Source organism: Cydia amplana, chromosome 26, assembly GCF_948474715.1.
Source record: "Cydia amplana chromosome 26, ilCydAmpl1.1, whole genome shotgun sequence".
NCBI classification, from domain to species: domain Eukaryota; kingdom Metazoa; phylum Arthropoda; class Insecta; order Lepidoptera; family Tortricidae; genus Cydia; species Cydia amplana.
The window spans coordinates 4629249-4647308 of NC_086094.1; positions in this window are offsets into that span (position 1 = coordinate 4629249).

Below are 18060 nucleotides of genomic sequence, written 5' to 3' on the forward strand. Positions count from 1 at the left end.
AAGAAGCCTAACAGTCGGGTATTAAGAATCTTTTCCATAATCTTTGAAATTGCTGGTAGGACTGAAATCGGCCTATAATTACTGATGTCTTCTTTGTCCCCACTCTTATACACTGGGGTGATTAGGGACTGCCTAAGAGATTTAGGGAAAATACCTTGGCTGAAGCAAAGGTTTACCAAATGCGTTATGATAGGTATTACTTCCTTAGATATATATTTTAAAAAACCGTTAGATATGTTATCCCAGCCAGGGGCGCTGCTAGTTTTAAGATTTGTCAGAGTATTATAAACTTCAATATTAAACATTCGCCCGTATTGGATTTACACACTGTATATAAATGCTAGTGTCCTGACTGACTGACTGACTGATTCATCAACGCAGAGCCGAAACTACAAATGCTAAGTAGTTGAAATTTGCACAGTAGGTTGCATTTATAAAGTGTACTTACAAGAGATAAGAAGCGATTTTGAAAAGTTTAACCCCTAAGGGGGTTAAAAAGGGGATGAAAGGGTGTATGGGGTACAAGTTTTATTTTAAGCTAGGAATTTGAAACTTTGTAAAAAGGTATAATATTAAAAACCAAGAAAACTAATTTCAGCGTTTTTGAAAATTCATCCCCCAAGGTGGTGAAAAAGGGGTTGAAATTTTGTATGGAGACCAAATATTTTTGTGAGTGTGGGACTTGAATCTTTTTATAATGGCATATTATTAGAATACAAGAAAAGTAATTTCAGTTTTTCAAAAATTCATCCCCTAAAAGGGATAAAAAAAGGTTGAAAGTTTGAATCCATTACAAATGCTTTGAAACTTCTTAGAAAGGCAAAATAGCCGATTACAAAAAAAGTGATTTCGACGTTTTTGGAAATTCAACCCCTAAGGGGGTTAAAAAGGGGATGAAAGTTCGTTTGGGGTGCAAATATTATTTTAAGCTAGGAACTTGAAACTTTGCATAAAGGTATTAAATTAAAATAAAAGAAAACGAATTTCAGCGTTTTTGAAAATTCATCCCCTAAGGTGGTAATAAAGGGGTTGAAAGTTTGTATGGAGATCAAACATTTTTTTCAGTGCGGGACTTGAATCTTTGTATAAAGGCATATTATTAGAATACAAGAAAAGTAATTTCAACTTTTTTGAAAATTCATCCCTCAAGTTGGTAAAAAAGGAGTTGAAAGTTTGTATGGAGATCAAACATTTTTTTGAGTGCGGGACTTGAATCTTTGTATAAAGGCATAAATAATATATACATACAATATACATATAGAATAATAGTATACAAGAAAAGTAATATCAGAATTTTTGTAAATGCATCCCCTAAGGTGGTGAAAAAGGGGTTGAAAGTTTGTATGGATATCAAATTTTTTTTCGAGCGCGGGACCTGTATCTTTGTATAAGGGCATATATTATAAGAATACAAGAAAAGTAATTTCAGCGTTTTTGAAAATTGATCCCTCAAGTTTGTAAAAAGCGGCCAAGTGCGAGTTGGACTCGCCCATGAAGGGTTCCGTATTTAGGCGATTTATGACGTATTAAAAAAAACTACTTACTAGATCTCGTTCAAACCAATTTTCGGTGGAAGTTTACACGGTAATGTACATCAAACATCATATATTTTTTTTAGTTTTATCATTCTGTTATTTTAGAAGTTACAGGGGGGGGACACACACATTTTACCACTTTGGAAGTGTCTCTCGCACAAACTATTCAGTTTAGAAAATAATTATATTAGAAATCTCAATATCATTTTTGAAGACCTATCCATAGATACCCCACACGTATAGGTTTGATGAAAAAAAAATTTTTGAGTTTCAGTTCTAAGTATAGGGAACCCCAAAAATTTATTGTTTTTTTTCTATTTTTGTGTGAAAATCTTAATGCGGTTCACAGAATACATCTACTTACCAAGTTTCAACAGTATAGTTCTTATAGTTTCGGAGAAAAGTGACTGTGATATACACGGACAGACGGACAGACAGACAGACAGACAGACATGACGGATCTATAAGGGTTCCGTTTTTTGCCATTTGGCTACGGAACCCTAAAAAGGGGTTGAAAATTTGTATGGAGATCAAACATTTTTTTGAGTGCGGGACTTGAATCTTTGTATGTATAAGGGCATATTATTAGCTATAGTAACTTAATTTATAATATTCTAAGCTAATGTATAATATATAATAATAACCACCAATATACTAATCCACGCGTACGAAGTCGCGGACAACAGCTAGTAATCAATATCTGCTGTTTTGCTCGGAAAACATATTATAAAAACTCAAAAATGCGCGTTTTCCCAGAGATAAGACCTAGCTAGATCGATTTTTCTCCTCGCCCCCGAAAACCCCCATATAACAAATTTCATCGAAATCGTTAGAGCCGTTTCCGAGATCCCCGAAATATATAATTAAATAAATATACAAGAATTGGTCGTTTAAAGGTATAAGATAACTATTTCTTATACTTCGGTTACTGGCAAAGTTGGTTTTACAGAAAACATTAAATTTTCCGAATTTTAAAATTTTCCGGCTCTTATTCTTAAAACAAATGTATTTTTTTAAAGTAAAATACTGCGTAAATTTGAACATCTTAAAATGTATTATTTATTATACAGGAACAAATCGATTTTATCTATATGCATAAAATTGATAAAATTAAATTTTTTGACGTGATAACGTTTTATAAATCGACTAGCTGTTGCCCGCGACTTCGTACCCGTGGATTAGTATATTTTCCCCATACAAACTATAGGGGATGAATTTTGAAAAATCCTTTAAGGAACCTACTTGCCAAATTTGGACTTTCTAGTCCCAGCGGTTTGGGCTGTGCGTTGATTTAAGTCAGTCAGGTCTTTCACATTTATATATATAGATGAACACCGGTAGGTAGCATGCACGAAAAAGTGTCACGTTGTGGACAGATCTCCATGGTACTGTGAGAGGATGGATGAATGAAACTTTTTGATTTAATTTCATTTCTTTTGTTTAATTTTATTGATTAACACGAAAATGTATATTACCTAGTTGTATATTTTAAATAACTTGACATATTTTTAATTTATATTATTTGCATGTATAAATTTGCCAGCGCTTTGGTGCGAACTGTAATGCTGTGTAAATATATTGTAATAAATAATAATAATAAGGGCCAGATGCAGAAGGCGGTGATCTTGGACACGGCGCGGATAGTCCGCCGGTTCCTCTCTCTGCAGCCCTGACCACCGGCAGCTTGGGCCTTGCCCCGCTGCGGGCGGCACCCTAGGTTAGGTTTTTTTGTAATATGTTTATATGTATTTTTTATTGTTTTGTAAGTGTTTTTTACTTTACTTTTATATTCATATTGTAAAAAAACCTAAACTAAGAAGACAAATAAATAAAGAGAATAATAATGGTAACGTTGTGGACAGATCTCCATGGTAACGTTACGGCCACGTTGTGAATGACGATTGACGATAATAATTCAATTCAATTCATAAATAAAAGTACCTATGCAATTTTTCATCAATGTTTTCTTTTGACGTAATCACGCAAAATTATCGTCCGTAAACCGACTTTACAGACAACCATATTTTTTTTGTTGTGTAGCCTGCATTCATCATTATGTACAACGGGTCATGTCGATTAGAGATTAAAAATGGTTTAAATTACACTGTTCTAGGTAATTAGTGTTATGTTGTAGCTAACTCTAGCGCTAATGAACGGGTTAAGGTAGATGTCAAGAGAGATCATGACGATTTGCGACTAAGAGGTGGCGTGATTTAGCACAACTTGGGGATTTTCACAATTTCATAAGATGTTTTGATATTATAAATAAATAAAATAAAAATAAAAAGCCTTTTATTTCCCGCTAAATTATTACAGATATGATTTCTTATTATGATGGTTAGTAGGTAAATCAATTTTTGTTTTATGCTTAAGTCTAGTATTTTAGAATTGTTATTTTGCTTATAAATATTTATTACCTAAATAATTTGTTCAAAACAGGAACCCCTCTCAGGTGAAGGCCTCTTCCAAAGTTTGCCATTTAGATCGGTCTAGTGCTGTTTGATGGCAGTTTGGTCCAGCTATTTTTATGATGTCCTCGTCCCAGCGTGAGTGTGGTCTTCCACTGCGTCGCTTGCCTGGAGGGCCTTTCCATAGAGTGACGATTTTCGTCCACCTGCGGTCTTTAAGTCGCGCCACATGTCCGGCCCATCGCCATTTCAACTTTTGAGCTTGGTTGAGAGCATCTATAGTTTGATATTAGCAAAACTAAAAAAAAGCGGCCAAGTGTGAGTCGGACTCGCCCATGAAGGGTTCCGTATTTAGGCGATTTATGACGTATTAAAAAAAAAAACTACTTACTAGATCTCGTTCAAACCAATTTTCGGTGGAAGTTTACATGGTAATGTACATCATATATTTTTTTTAGTTTTATCATTCTCTTATTTTAGAAGTTACAGGGGGGGGGGGGGACACACATTTTACCACTTTGGAAGTGTCTCTCGCGCAAACTATTCAGTTTAGAAAAAAATGATATTAGAAACCTCAATATCATTTTTGATGACCTATCCATAGATACCCCACACGTATGGGTTTGATGAAAAAAAAATTTTTGAGTTTCAGTTCTAAGTATGGGGAACCCCCAAAAAAATTTTTTTTTCTATTTTCGTGTGAAAATCTTAATGCGGTTCACAGAATACATCTACTTACCAAGTTTCAACAGTATAGTTCTTATAGTTTCGGAGAAAAGTGGCTGTGACATACGGACGGACAGACAGACAGATAGACAGACAGACAGACAGACAGACATGACGAATCTATAAGGGTTCCGTTTTTTGCCATTTGGCTAAAGAACCCTAAAAAATGGTTGTCTGTAAAGTCGGTTTACGGCAAGTTTAACTTGGTGATAACGTCATAAGAAAACATTGATGAAAAATTACTTACATACTTCTATACGTTACCATTAGGGCTTCCAAATACCGGACTTCTCACAATACCGGTATTAATACCGAAACTGTCTTCACCAATACCGGGATCCCGGGATCCCGGTATTGGATATGAATCGCTTAAAAATATATAGTTTTATTAAAAAGGGGAATTAGAAAGGCTCATTGGAATACCAGATATGTCCTTAAAGCTATTACAACAATAAACAATCAATGCCGCCATCTGCAATAATTTTATTTCACACTCCAGGTTGGCAATAATTTTATCCAATTTGTTGACTTCACCTCACCGGTCACATTTGTAGTCCAACTTAACCAACCAGACTACATTTTTTCAAATTTCCGTCAAAATTGGTTTGCCATTATTACAGTTATCAAGGGCTCTTTCTTTTTATTTTTTGATAAAATTATAAGAACTAATTATGTTAATGTTAATGTCACTATCATCATATTCATCACTCACATAACTTCAGGATTCATCCACCACCAACCACCAAATATTTATTTGACGCATTAGGCAACGATCTTGTTTCAATAATATAATGCGGGCTAGAGACCAGTTAGAGTTAGACCAAGTAAAGTCTGCAACGATTATAGTAGCATACGCAGTACGCAGTGCAAGTGTTATTTGTACGTCATAATTTCATAGAAGTTTGACCTTTAATATAAAATTTGCACTGCGCGTGCTATCAAAATCGTTGCAGACTTCTTAGTCTAACTCTAGATGCGTCTGACGTTTAGTAACCTTTTTGATACAGCCGAATATAATGGATTTAAAGGGTTTATACTGCGCATTTCCCTCATTTTATTAAAATACCGGGATCCCGGTATTGCCTTTAAAAATACCGGTATTGAAAAATGCGTTTAAAAAGACGGGATCCCGGTATTGGAAGCCCTAGTTACCATGGAGATCTGTACACGTTACCATGGAGATCTGTCCACAACGTCGTGACACTTTTTCGTACATGCTCCCGGAGTTCATCGATTTATAAGAAGTTATCACGTCAAAAACATTACGTTTAAAAAAATCGAAATATATTTACACTCCACAGTGTCTCATTTCAGTTTCAAATTCCTATGAATATATGACGTTATAATGATTAACGACACTTCCTCACTTTGTTCCATTCAAGTCGGTGCCAAGCTACCTTAGACCATATGTTGCGGTTGACGTTGCTTGTCACGCCTTAAACATAACAAAATTCGCAATACATTCTGTCGTAGAATAAACTTTAACCTTTTGGACGCCAATGACTGATATATACGCACCGCAGGTCCAACGCCAAAGACGTATTAATCGGTCATAGACCACAGAGCAACATAGACCTACGTGCATAATGCTGCATATGCATAAAGTTCAATGTCAGTTATGACACTTTGATGACGTGGCGTCTGCGAGACAGCTTTTGTGTTTGACACGGCGTCGAAAAGGTTAAACATAACAAAATTCGCAATATATTCCGTCGTAGAATAAACTTTAAAGTGTATTAAAAATCAAAAACATATTTTGTTTTTATGAACAAATGTTGGTCAGTCAGTATTGCTCGTATTACAGGCCTCACCTGGTACCTATACATATGTTATACAAATTATGTCAACAATTTTGAAATCCAATACTTACTTAGACCATAGAATTAGAATAGACAAGAACAACTGTCAATCTTCAAAAGTGCGACCAAAAATGAAATGCAAGTGTGTGCGTAAATTGTCTATGTGAGATCAAAAATAGTGATGTCATGTTACAACATATTAATAATCTGTCGGTGTTTGATTGCTTTATCGACTACTTTTTCAAATGTGTTATTTTAAACGTTAAAATTCTACGACATTATGATGTATAAAATAACACTTGCACTGCGTGTGCTATCAAAATCGTTACAGCCTTATCTTAGTCTAACTCAGCGGTTCTCAATCTTTTTTTTTTGACGGAACCCTTTTGGAAAGCGAAATACTTGATGGAACCATACAATATAACAATAGTTTTTAGAAGTGTATTTTTTTATTAATAAGCACAATAATTATGCTTATTTTATTATTCTAAATTCTTGCGGAACCCCTGCAGGGGTGTCGCGGAACCCTAGGGTTCCGCGGAACACACTTTGAGAATGGCTGGTCTAACTCTTACTGTGTTGGAAAGTGAAGTTTAAATTTACTGCTAAACATCTGCACCTTCAAAAAGGTATAACAATCGTTATTATTTGAAGTCGGTTATAAAGGTTAATATCTTAATTATGTCTTGTGAAGAAATGATTACATAGCTATTAATATACCGACAAGTTATCGATACTGTCATCTGAACATTTTGTCAAGCCCTAGCGTAAAGTAACAGTTTATGTTTTTACACAAAATATTTTAAATTATTGAGTAATATGATAAAATATTAGCACACAAAGGAAGAAAAACTTATAATCAACTGTATAAACCGGCTTCTTACACTTTTTATGCTGTTAATTTGACAAAATATCGTTAAGAAAATTTCGCTCGGAATATCATTATTCCTCTGAAATAAGTATTTGCTAGGTTTATTTGGCCCCGTGACACTGAAATCCGGTACACTACAAGACACTATGTTCATTGTATTACTTTATCAAATAGTTTTCTTCCGAATTTGTGTATATTTTTCAAATTGAAAATTACGGTGATACGCTCTTGGCCGTCCGCGGCCGTCGTCAAACTCAAAAATGGTCACGGTTTCTCATTTGTAGTCTGACTCTTTCGCACTCATGCGATGTTCATATACGTGATGGCTTCCCTTTCGCACACTTCAGCTGTCTGTCAAGCGCGAGCGCGAAAATGACAAGTCTGTGACTTAGACCATGCTAACTTTGTACAAATTGACGTAGCACTTGGCATGAAAACTTAGCGTGGTTCGACTCTACCCTTTACGTCAAGCAAGATGGCGCTTTGTAACACTATAATAGGTGGTACCCTAAAAAGAATTTCCACACCAGCTGGTAAAGGCTATCTTGATTGTTCAAAAACTGATAAGAAAGTTGCATTTTATTCACATGTGAGGCAAAGTAATCAAGTGCAAATTTTGAAATGTTTTCTTAAGTTTGCTGGTAGGGTTGACTTTGAAATGATCATTTTGAATTATAAAAATTAATACCATTAATTTTGAATCGATTTGCTTGAATTTTGTTTGATATTTTACAGTTAGTACTTATTTTCCTCTAGTTGCACACCAACTAAAGTTTATGTCTTATTGGATGTCAAAGTTTATTTAACCCTCGTGCCTTGAAACTCTCCCAGCGTTCAACATTCAATACAAGATTCAAGATTGCTTGGGTATCAATATTAGCACGAGCGGTTAAACAACGACTTTGCCCCCTTGTAAAACAAATAACTATTACTGGCAAGAAGACTCTTTGACACGAACGTTGAAAGTCAATGTAACCGACGTAAACAAGAAAAAAAAAATCGCAATATAAACGATTTTATCACAAATATGCCAAAAAAGATAGGTAGTCTAAGATACAAATTGAATCTGGGGGCACGGCCGTGCCCCCGCCAAGACGAGACAAAGTGCAAAAGGCAGTGCATATACAAAAAGACATTTACATTAATGAAGAACTGCGTAGCATTCTAATAAACAACGCTTTGAAATTAATTGTTGACATGACCGTTGACACTGCCATAAGGCCATAACTGCTTGTAGCGACACTATCTCAGGGCCAAATAGAGTCTTGTCAGGCTTTAAGTTAAAGTCTATTTATTCTTTCCGTAGACTAAAATGACATTTCATGTGTTGCTAGTTTTTTACGTCTTATAAATAGTGATGTGCTACAACCGGTACTAACCGAAAATCTGTTCCGAACAGACTCTACATACAAAACACCCATGACTCAGAAATAAATATTATCATCACACAAATAAATGTCCTTACCGGGATTCGAACCCAGGACCATCGGGTTCACAGGCAGGGTCACTACAAATTAGGCCAGACCGGTCGTCGAATTCGAGGCGAACTACAAGCTTACCTTCGTTGCTGCCAGCGAAGATGTGGGCGTGTCCGATGACAGGGTAGCTGTCAGGTAAGCTCGGTATCTCAGCCGCGAGCTTGTATAGCCGCCTGCGCGACCACCGGTAGTACGCCGCGCCCAGCGCACACGCCACCAATAACAGCTGCCAGAGCATCCTGGCTCAAGATGGGACCGCCTGTGGATATAAGTTAATTCGGGTAGTTAGTAAGGCATTCATAATCCTTTAAAGCAGCGGTCGACAACCTGCGGCCCGCGAACTTCCCTTGCTAATTTGTATGTAATATTGACAAACGACATTGTCTGATAAAAAGTCATAAATATTAACAAAGCGCGGCCCGCGTCAACTTCGTTGTTAACTACTGTGGCCCTTGGCTGCTAAAAGGTTGCCGACCGCTGCGAGTTTAAAGAACTGGGTTTTGAATATGATTGTAACTGTCCAGCAAGAAAATTAGGTTAGGAAATTGTAAATAAAGAAAAATAAACCGGCCAAGTGCGAGTCCTACTCGCGCACTGTTATATACACTCATAATTATTTTGCTTACCAGGTAAAACTAAAATGTAGGTGAAGCATTGACAGCAATATTACTGTATAAAAATTCGAATAATAGTAAAAACATTGTCATTCGTAATTTACTCTTTAACGTAGGTTAATAACCTTCTAATTCTAAATCTTTTAGTGTGTAAGTTTGTGCAGTGTATTTTGGTTGAATAAACTGTTTGGGTTGAATTCAAGAGTATTCTTCAAAACTCTAACGGAGGCTGCCCTATAACAGCACGAAGGGTTCCGTACAATTTCATAATTTCGAGCAAAAAACGGCATAAAGATCACGTTTGTTGTATTTAGCCCAAACTTAAATATTTATTTTATTCTGTTTTTTGTTATAGCGGCAACAGAAATACATCATCTGTGAAAATGTCAACTGTCTCTAGCTATCACGGTTCATGAGACACAGCCTGTTGAAAGACAGACGGGCAGAGGAGTCTTAGTAATAGGGTCCCGTTTTTAGGGTTCCGTATTCCGTAGTCAGCTAGGAAACCTTATAGTTTCGCCATGTCCGTCCGTCTGCCGTGATCGTTAGTGCTAGAAAGCTGCAATTTGGCATGGATGTGTAAATCAATAAATCCGCCACAGTCGTTCAATACACGTTAAAGTGGGGGTGTAATTTCAGATATTTTTAATTTAACAATAATAATATGTATATTTGAAGTTGTACAACATAAAAAATTATGTTTAATATTAAACTGTTTGTACTTTTAATTTTTCTTGCACCTATTACTGCTTGCTCTCTGTTTGGCCCGAGGGTTAACTGGTAGAGAATGCCTTCTGGCATTAAGTTCGCCTTTTGTACATTTTTTTACTGTGCAATAAAGTTTAAATAAATAAATAAATAAGGTCTCTTGTCACATCAATTTGGAAAAATAAATATTGTACATATGTATTTGTATTTCTAATGTTAATATTGAGGAAGGAAAATGAGGACTACGTTTGTATTTGTATTAAAAGGAGATTTCGCACGGGTCCTTAACTCTTGTCTTTAACCTTTTGGACGCCAATGACCGATATATCCGCACCGTAGGTTCAACGCCAAAGACCGATCGGTCACAGACCACAGAGCAACATCGGCCTACGTGCATAATGTGCATATACATAAAGTTCAACTTCAGTTTTGACACTTCAATGATGTGGCGTCTGAGTGACAGCTTTTGTGTTTGACACGGCGTGGAAAAGGTTGTTCGTGAGATCACAGACTACATATATACAGACGCTGCTATCCCATACATTCAAATGTGACCGCCTAAAAGCGCACCATTACCAGATGGCGTCACTGAAAAAGCACTGTTGCCTATCATGGATACAAGATGGCGCTGTGTCACATCCAAATCATAGAATTCCTAACGACATCTATACGTCTTCATTGAAAGTTAGTAGACATATGTCGTTGCCAACGATTAGAAGTAATCAACAGATGTCGCTTTATAGCGTATTGAATAAATCATGAATCTAGTTTAAAACTGGATCAAGCATGAGGGGTGGAAGGAAATGACCGAACAGGATAGTCTTATGTATCTTTCAGTATGAGTAAAGAGAGTTCGGGCACTTAAGGAGTACAGGGAGGGAAGGGAGAGGCAGGGTACAGAGAAATAGCGTAGCCAAACGGTATAACCATAAAGTAATTTCGGAAAACGATACTGTGGTGATGATAATATTTATATATTATAAGAATGCTACATAAGTCTTGCCGAAACTATTTAAACCGGCTGAAAATAAATACCTGTCATAATAATTTTGCGCATGCTACCATTGGTGCATGGCAAAAGGATTAGACATTACTACTGGCGTAAGTCCGTCTATATGCCACCATGCCACTGGTACTTGAGCGTTTCTTTATATTTTTTTAATCCAATTGCTCAAAAAGTTTAGTTTTTGTAGCTGCAAATCGTGCGTAAAGTTTGATTTTTTTACACTAGTGCTAAAAAGTAATCTGATTGATACATTTTAAATAAATGAGTATTATGCGAGACCCGCTTATAAATGACCCACCTGAACAACGCGCGATTGGGCATAAAGGAGTATTATTCGAGACCCAATAGTATTACTTGAACAACGCGCGACAGAATGAAGCTGACGTTCGTACAATACACTTTATACACTTAATATAAATGTAATTAATTAGATATATATCAATATAATGAAATAACAAAAGATTCATGTTTTTTTACATATAGCTGGTCAACCAAATCTTGTCAGTAAAATAAAGGCGCGAAATTCAAATTTTCTATGGGACGATATCCTTTCGCGCCTACATTTTTCAAATTTGCCGCCTTTTTCTACTGTCAAGATCTGGTTGACCATGTATAATTATATGTTCTGAAAATTAATTTTATTAATTTTAATAATACAATTTCTCTTCAATTGGCATAATGCTGACAACAGTGACAACAGAATCCACATTGAAAAAAATGGCAATTAAAAGTAAAACTTTTTTTATTCCCTTCCCGCCTTTTTTATTCAACATTTAAAGTGATTTATGTTTGTAAGTAATTGCCAAGAAAGCATAAGTTATTAAATAAAAATGAGTGATTCAGACGATTTTGGAGTTAATTTAACGCCACCAGATATCAAAGCAAAGGCATCCGTTGTAAGTGACAGGGCTATAACCGCGAAAATCGAATTTTGCAAATTGCGGGCATTTTTCTCTGTCACTCTAATTACGCCTGCATTGGAGTAAAAGAGAAAGATCCCCGCAATTTGCGAATTTCGGTTTTGGCGGTAGCCCCTCAGTATATTTCCGGAAAAATCGAAAGCTCGGTACTCGTGCAAAATGACATACTTCTCGCACTTATATCGAAAACTACTATTTTTTGCCATTTTTTATATTGTGATCTTTTTTGCCACTTTTGTGTTATTTGTACTCAAATTCACGAGCTCTTTCGATCCTAATGAGATAAAATACCTCAATTCATGCTCAATTCACTCTTATCGTGCCTTCTAAAAATTTACGATACAAGTTGCATTGCAATAACTATAAAAAAGTAACTGATTTGACTAGTACGAAAATACCCTATTGTAACAATACGATGCGACGTTGTCGAGTTAAACTGGACTCGCTTCGCAGTAACTCATAGCAGTTTGGCAACGTCGCGTCGTGCTTTTATTTTTAAGCAACAGATTTGTACATGATTTGTACCATCTTAGTACCTATACATACAAAGATATGTTTTCATAACGTTCCTTTTCAACTTCTCCCATGGCAAAACCCGTACCTATCAAACCTGAAATTATTATACAAAAGCATTTAATGTTTGTTTTAATAAACTTTTTCTGTTATAATTAGAATAAATATATCTAATTTTGCGTATATTGACCAGGCAGGTGTTTGTATCACTAATTATGTGACCTATAAGTATAGACAGACAACAGCGTGCACAGAAACGTCAAAAACGGTATCAAGTAATGATTATTGCTATTTTAAAATTAGTCCCCTACTTCAGGGTAATGTTATACGCCTGTTCCTTAAAAAAGCTGAGGGCCTACCGCGAACCACGTTCGACGTGTTGCCTCCCTGTCACACTTACGTACGAATTTACAAGTGCGACAGAGAGGCAACACGTCGAACGTGGTTCGCGGTAGGCCCTCAGAAATGGACACTGAGGCATAATTATCATTATTTTGGAATTTAAGTACTATATAATATTATTTGTAGTCTTTTGGAATATCATATTTTATTTGAACTAATAATATTGTATAATAATAAATCATAAAAGCTCTATTTAGGGACAAGAAAGAACTTTCAACGGCAACACTAAAAATAAACTGTCAAATAGTCAAGTCGCCACAAAGCGGCACCGCGTTTGTTGGTTGCCTTTGCTTTGTTTCTGTTTATACAAACTTATTAATTTCATATTATAGCTTCATTTGAACTATAGTACAAGTACGTGAATAGAATACCTAGACGTGTCTTGCTTGGTGCAGTTGCGTAGGTATGCTAAAAGGAAAGTTGGAAGACCGATGTGGCGCTTTAAAGACTGTGCTAAGCGTGACATGTGCCCAAAATGTGGGAGGTCGTGCCGCTCACGCATCGGCCTCCACAATCACCAAACCCGTTGTCTAAACAGCAATGCATAAATCGTCTGCAATAGACGAAAAGACCTGTGATGATGACGTGAATTGCCGATGTAGTAACGGAACACTACTAATGGTAAAACCTACATATTAATCTGACAGTGTCTACTGTTTGCCAATAAATGATAAAATTGATAAAAAATTAACACTTCAGGTAAGTTTGTTTTGAATACAAAGGTTAATTAAATAATTTATCACCACACCAACTGGTAAAGGCCCCCTTGATTGTTCAAATACTAATGAGAAAATTGCATTTATGATTTATCCCACATGTGGGGCAAAGTAATCAGATCTAAATTTTGAGTTTCCTTATGTTAGCTGGTAGAATTTACTTTTAAATGATGATTTTGAATTATAAATTCTTTATAATGTTCATGTGGATTTGATTTTTTTGGTATTTTATAGTTGGTATTTTCCCTGCATTGGCATGGTGATAAATTCTGTGTTTCATTAGGTGGCAATGTTTGTTTAACCCTCGTGCCTTGAATTCTCACAACGCTCAAGATTCCACTTCTCGAACCACTCGCTACGCTCATAGTTCAAATCTTCTGCTTGCCCTGGAATCAACATTAGCATGAGCGGTTAAACAACTGCTTTGCCCCCTTGCCCACTAATAACTATTGTCAAGTTTTATTTTAACCCCCCATGCTAATATTGATACCCGAGCAAGCAAAAGATTCCAAAGTATTTAGAGTTAGAGCAAGAAAGAAGAAAGGTACGTCATAATTTCAAAGATGTTTGACATTTAAAATAACACATGTACTGCGCAGGCGATCAATATCGCTGCATACTTTTCTTGGTCTAAATCTATACAATGGTTAGTGTTTGCAAACAGACTCCAATGTGAAGGCAATGTGTATTAAACTTTATTGTGATATTATTACATTTTATATATAAAAAATATGTTTCTGATTTCAGGACCCAGCCTCTAGCCACTAGAAGTTACAATGTATGCAACAAGAGAGTGAAGATGAAATAGTCAATGCATCTCTGTACAGTCGCCATCAGATATATCGGAACGGCCAAGGTGTTCACAATATCTGAACACGCACTCTAACGCCCTGACAATAGAGGCGTGTTCAGATATTTGTGAGCGCCTTGGCCGCTCCGATATATCTGATGGCGACTGTACCACAAGTAAAATATTTTGAGTGGAAGATGGTTGAGATTGATTCCTGTTTCAACGGACAGACACATGCTATGAAGATTCTCTTAAAAATAATAAAATACAATTAATAAATTCAATGTTTAACATGATAGTGACTTTATTTTGTCTACCCACTAACAACCAATTTGTTCAATGCTGGCGGGCAATGGCGGTAAACTTAAATATTTGATGTGGTATGAAGCTAAATGTTTTGAACATAATGGCAAGCCACTAAAAAGTTTTAATCCTAGATTAGCCATTAAACTGTGGCTGCCAGTCTGATTTGTTAATTGTTATATAAGTATAGTCAGCGTCATATAGTAGGTAGCATCCAAAGTATTCAAATAGTTCGGTACACCATATTATTTGTATGGCGTACTGAACTATTTGAATACTTTGGATGCGACCTACTATACGACGCTGACTGTACTTAATTTAAATATATATAAATTGTATATTATTTCTACGGCCTCCTAGCTAGTCAGTAGTGACAGTGACCCTGCTCTGCTATGTGCTATGAAGTAGGAGGTCCTGGGTTCAAATCCTCATAGGACATTTATTTGTTTTTTAATTGTGTGTGTATATATTAATGGTCTATATCTATTCCCATCTGTCCACACCTCTTGTATGGCGGCGGGGACAAATGGGCCACCACCATGGGACACCATATTAATACACTTTTAGGGGGATCCGAACCTAGGACTTCCAGCTTTGATATGATCATAAAATATAAGATATGTATGTATTTACATTTACACATTGTATTATTGCTCTCATACATATAGGGATATTTTTTTAAATGTCGGATGTCTCTTCTCTTTTGAGCATGAATAGAAGCAGGGGATAACTGACAGAACGGGATAGTCTTATGTATCTTTCAGTAGGAGTAGCAGCGAAAGCGCTATTATTGTTTGTCCTTGTCACAGTCTCACATCTTGTTTTATTCCCCACCGTAAATTGACCACCGTGATTGGTCGAATTCATTTGTTGCCCACCATAACAAATAAATTCGACCAATCATAGCGGCGCAATGCGACGCTATGATTGGTCGAATTTACATGTTTTGTCCCTCACGGAGGCACGCGTACACCACTTCTATAGGATGCTACCTTCTATGCTTTTGAGCAAGTTTTTGTCACCTGCCCTGCTATTCAAACTACTCAAGAATTTACAATGTTTTGTTACCAAGTAGGTCGATTAGTGTAAGACTGTCCTAAAATATATGTATAGCTATATGAGGACAATTTTGTAATGCGTAAGGTTAAGTAAATTAATATACAAACAGCAACACTCCTAACTGTACATCGGTACAGTTAACACTTAACAGTGTGGCTGATGATACCATGTAGGTTTAATATATTTTAATTATTATCACGTTTCTAAGAACAATAGTACATTATTGTCGAGGTTTGGAAGTAGCTACTTGCAAGCTGAGGATTCGTTTTAAACGGACGACCTTGGGAGTCCGTTTAATTGAATCCGAAGCCAGCAAGTAGCCTTCCAGCCGAGTCATATATAGTGCTTTTCTCAAAAATGGTGCAAGAGATATTTTACAGAAGCAACGTTCTAATTTTCACAGAGAAAAGTAAAACCATTAAAAAGATTTGCTTGCCGCCTTTAAAAAAAATAGAAGTGTATTTTTCTGCTGAAAATATGCCAACGTATTTGAGACACCTAAATAGTCGCGGTACCAACATTATATTAATAATAAGTGCTGATCATCTGTTCGGCTGTTTAATGGACCTATGCCTTCATTTGATATGGCCATTTAAAGTTTAAAAAAGTTTGGAACTCGTTTAATAATGGATATGGAATTTGTATGCAACATTGCAGTCCCGAAATCGAGACAGCAATGTTTTTAACTTTTTAATTTTTAGAATGACCATAAACTACACACTTCGCGACCTATTTTTTAACCGGCAACGTCGACTTTGCCGTCCATTTTTGAGAAAAATTATATTATTTATTACTTAATAATGTTGATATGTTGTCTGTGATATGATCATAAAGTATGAGGATTTACTACAGTGACATCTATTGATAGTCTTTCTCAAACAATCGAGCTATTTAGTGTGTTACAACGGCAAGAAACTAACTGTCTAGTAATGCGATAGATGGCGCTTAGAATAGTTCATGCCATTATTTATTTATTTTTTTCTGCGTCGATTTACTATGTGTAAATGGATGTTTTAAAAGGTTTTTGTTGTAATATGCTAAATAAATTAGAACTATACATGTTAATTTAAAAATTGGCAAGATTTGAAATAACACAAATATATATTTAGGCCCAATGGTGCTCTGAGTGACATCTCTTGGATTTTTGTGGAACTAAGCGAGGCTTGTATGGGCCGATTACTCTATACTATACTTACTTTATGGTGAGATACAGCCTGGTGACAGACGTTCGGACGGACAGCGGAGTCTTAGTAATAGGGTCCCGTTTTTACCCTTTGGGTACGGAACCCTAAAAATGGGGTCATGCTGCGCTCGCTGAGGGCCTACCACTACTTTGTTTGACTATTGATCGAATATGCAAAAGTTAGACAGAAGCCGATAGGTACCCAACGAAATTTCCCAGTTTATTCCGTTAACTAAGGTGAGTTCGACTAAGATCGGACACCGGGTAAGATCGTATGATTCAAATTTCTGCCTGTTGCGGGGCTTTTTTTTAATGCTGGCAAGGTGATGCAATGCCCGGGACAAAACAGCGCATTGCATCACCTTGCCAGCATTAAAAAAAAGCCCCGCAACAGGCAGAAATTTGAATCATACGATCTTACCCGGTGTCCGATCTTAGTCGAACTCACCTTAATTTGTGACGTTATCTATGAAAAGGGACCGTATTGTCGATGGCGGTTACGCCATTATTAACGATGCTCCGATATAAATACCTACAATGCCGCGCGACGCTGTGCGGCGTAAGCGCCATCGACAATAAGGTCCCTTTTCATAGATAATGCCCCATTTGATGTAATGGACATTTAGCTGTATCAGTGGAATCAGTGTTTTAATAGGGCTTTTGACAGGGCCGATTAATATTCGATTGACATGTCTTTTCATCACACTTGTTCGAAAAAGATATTTTTCACACCACCTATTCGGAAAAGAGCTTTTTCTTCCCGGCTAGGAGGGATCAAAGTGGCACTTTTCCTCCCTGCTAGGAGGGATCAAAGTAACACTTTTCTGTTCAAGCACACTATTTTTAATTTTTTTTTGACATTCTTTTTTATAGTTTAAATAATCTGTTTAAGCATCAGAATGTGTCAACACTAAGATTTTTTTATTTTCCTCATAGTTGATGTGAAAAGCAGTATGTGTCACACGGTATCAAAATTATTTCGTCTTGGGCGTTAACACTTGAATCACCTCACTACGTTCGGGATTCTAT